Genomic DNA, 4,025 nt, shown 5'->3' with positions numbered 1-4,025 from the left:
GAGGGGGGGCTTTGTAAAGACACCCTCTATAAAGGTATTTTTAGGAATGCAAAACAATTCCTCTGCCTCAAGTCTTCAAATTTTATTTTTCAATGCTTATGCAAAGTTAACCTTTGAATCTTGATGTTGGCTCTTTGGAGCCCATACTTGGAGTAACCGAGATCGTCGAGATCGGGAACCATCTCGAGGCTAGGTTGATAGCTCTTTAGAACCCATGCTTGTGATAACACAGATCCTCGAGATCGGGCACCATCTCGAGGCTCGATCGATGCGGGGATCTCGATAGTTCTCGAGCGCTGTATGATAGTGTCATTTGTATGACATGACCGCGAAGTGACCGGGGTGGTCCCACCAGTACACTTCCCCAAAAGTGGTAACGGCATGGTCTGAATTAATTGACCTTCAGAGTAGGCGAACAGTCGCCGCTTGCTCTATATATGTATCTACTGTCTCCTTATTTGAGGTTTCCGCTAATTTGTGCAACTATCCTTTTTATAGAGCTCTCCTTCCTTGCGTCAGTTCTTTCACAAGTTTTAATTCAAAACTTTCGCCTAAGTTTTCATCTTCCTTCCCTTGCTTCACCATAGTTATGGCTGCTACGCCCAAATCCGATCACTAAGAAGAGGAGAGTTCCGCCTCCGTTTCCCACCCGGTCAGTGGTACACCGCCGACATCCGGTGAGCTAACCTCGAGATGCTTTGTCTCGAGGAGGGACTTTACGTTAGAGAGACCTCCCAATGTTCAGGGCCATTGGTAGCATGTGTCGAGGTTTATCGCATCAATAGGAGAGGAACACCTCGAGGCAGTTAGGAGAGACTGCGGATGGGGAGAAAAGGCGGTACTGCAGGTACCTTCCCCGGAAGAGAGCATCATGGCTCATGTAGAGGGGTTTTTGAACTTATACACGTACCCCTTTACATTGGGCCCTCTCTATAGAGTCGTGCTCGAGTTTTGTAGAAGATATTGGGTTACCCTGGCACAGGTTCACCCGTCGTTTTGGAGAATAGTGTTGATGATAAGGTTCTTTGCAGATAAAGCCGAGCTCGAGTTCACCCTCAGCCATCTCATTAGATTGTATCGACCCTTGCATTACTGAGGCCTGATTATTCTACGACATCGATCCACTCGGCCCTTTGTTGCCAGTAATGAAGAAGACGAGGACCGAGGGTGGATGAATCAATTTGTTCGAGTGCAGACTGTTGACATTATTCTCGTAGAGTTCCTGCCATTCCCTGAGAAATGGAATTTCACACGTAAGTGGTACACTTGTGCTTTTGTCATCTTTGTTCATAGTGGAGGCAGACTCCGTAATGGTGTTTTCTTTCCCTTTCCACAACAATCCCGTGGTTTCCATACGAGGTCCCCGATCTGGCGGATTAGACTTGGAAACTGGCAGCTTGCTCAACCTACGATGAGCGTAAGTGGCGAGATTTGTCGAAGGGTAGATGGGAGGCAAAACACCACGGTGAGTACCGTATGGTTCTTTTCTTTAAGGAATATTTCCCCCATGTGTTTCCTAACATCTTTACTGCAGGCGTTGGAGAATTTTCCGAAGTGAGACCATGATCTCTCGGAGAGGAAGGTGGATCATCGGCTTCAGGGCCGAAGAGCGATAACAAGCGCAAGGAATCCTCGGCGGGCGAGGAGATTTATAGTGAGGCAGGGTCTGTCCGGAGGCGAAAAGGAGACGCAACCGTTGAGGTATGTTGGCCCAAGTTCAGATGAAATTTTGAAGATTGACAAAATGAACTCAGTCATGAACCAGGTCCATCATGTGAGACACAGTGTTGATATGCTTACACATGTGACATACGCGTGAAGAAGATAAGTCTCAAGGATCAGCAACAATATCTTCTGAATTGATCGAAAAGATTGCATATAGCATAAGGAGTTGAAGTCTCCTTATGAAAAGAGAATTATATCCGGATCAAGGATATGGATTAGGAGTTAGAGTTGTTCTTGGACTCGAATTGTCAAAGGATCGACAATTCGAGTTCTTATCAAACTCTGATTACTAACTCTATAAACATAACGATTGTTCTCTTTTACAGGTGATTGCACATAAGCAGAAGTTAAGCATATTTGAGAGCAAAAGGATCAAGTCTGATTTGCAAGCAACATATGCGAGATACAAGTGTGCACGTCTGAAGCTACATGAACTAAGATAGAAGAACCAGTTTCATCATTGTGTTTATTCTAAGTCTAGTTCAATTGTAGTAGGTTTTCATATTGTACCTTTCAGCTTTCATAGAAGCAATTGTAATAGGTATATTGAGTATTCAAGTTAGAGTTAACTTGAAAGTGTCGCAACAGTTGAGGCTGTGTGCTACACTGGGATTAGAGTTAATCCTTAGGTTTACAAAGAGTTTTGTAAATGCAGTTTTTGGCTCAGTGATTTTAGTGGAGTTTGGGAAAATCCTACTGAGTAGTAGGTCGTGGTTTTTTCACCTTTTGAGCCAGGTGTTTTCCACGTAAAAATCTCTGTGCACTTTACTTTCAGCATTTATTATTCCGCAAACTGCTGTAGTTAGAACACTTAGAAGAACCAGGTTCTTCTAACGCGAAAATTAGGTACCACACAAATCACCCCCCCCCCTCTTGTGTGGTATTGACGTTTATAACATCAATTGGTATCAGAGCAGGTTATCCTTGAAGAGGTTAACGGCTTAGGAAAAGATCAACATGAGTGCACCATCTGGGAACTGGGAAGGGCAATCCACTGCCAGGCCTCCTCTCTTCAATGGTCTCTACTACTCCTGGTGGAAAAACAGAATGAGGGATCATATAATGGGCGAAGACTATGAGCTTTGGGATATCATCACTGATGGTCCTTTAGCCACAACCAAGAAGAATGCTGAAGGAGTGGATGTTCCAAAGACAAGAGTAGATTGTACTGCTGAAGATCTAAGGAAATGGGAGAAAAATGCAAAAGCCAAGAAATGGTTAGTGTGTGGACTTGGTCCTGATGAGTACAGCAGGATTCAAGGCTGTACTACTGCCAAGGAGATTTGGGACACTTTACAAGTGGCTCATTTAGGAACACCTCAGGTGAAGAGGTCAAGAGGAACACTGCTGTATTCTCAATATGAGAATTTTACTATGAAGTATGGAGAAACTATCCAAGAAATGTATACCAGGTTCACTACACTGACAAATGAACTTGAGTCTCTTGGAAGGATTATCCTGGAAGAAGACAAGGTGGAGAAGATTCTAACTAGAGTTTTGCCAATCTCTTGGGAAAGCAAAATCACTGCCATTCAGGAATCCAAGAACATTGCTACTTTGAAGTTGGATGAACTGATTGGAAATCTCACTGCCTATGAATTGAGAAGGCAAACAATGAAGATGGATGCTCCAAAGAAAGAAAGAAGTCTGGCTCTCAGAATTTCAAAAGGATCAGATCTTGAAGATGATGAAATGGCTATGATAACCAGAGATTTCAAGAAATATCTTATGAGAGGAAAGGGTGCTTCAAAAGGAACAACATTCAGCAAACCTAGGGCTCCTGAGAAACAAACCAATGAGGGGTGTTACAAGTGTGGGAAGACTGATCACCACATCAGAAATTGCCCTCAATGGGAGATTGAATGGAAGAAAGAAAGAGCTGAAAGAAGAAATAGGAAGAAGGAACAGGTTCAACCAAAAAGAAACAAAGGTTCAACTAAGGCTATGGTTGCTGCTTGGGGAGAAACATCAGATGAGGACTCTGAAGATGAAGCTGAGGATGATCAAGCTCTTATGGCCATCGGAGAATCAGAAGATGAACAGGAGGTAAGTATTCTACACCTTAAAGAAAAGATTAAGTTCTTGTCTAAAGAAAAACTGGTTGATCTGCTGATGGACTTCATAGATGAGTCTGAAATAATAAACAGTGAGAAGGATGTTTTGTCTAAGGAATGTGTTATCCTAGAAGAAAAATGTAAAAGGTTAGAGTCTAGGGCTGCTGAGAGCGACAACACAAATACTGAGTTGAAGAACCAGGTTCATCAACTTGAAAATAAGATTCTAGAACTTAGATCTGAAAA

Source organism: Nicotiana attenuata, unplaced genomic scaffold (assembly GCF_001879085.1).
Source record: "Nicotiana attenuata strain UT unplaced genomic scaffold, NIATTr2, whole genome shotgun sequence".
NCBI classification, from domain to species: domain Eukaryota; kingdom Viridiplantae; phylum Streptophyta; class Magnoliopsida; order Solanales; family Solanaceae; genus Nicotiana; species Nicotiana attenuata.
The sequence above is the reverse complement of the archived record's forward strand: the minus strand, read 5'-3'. Positions refer to the sequence as shown.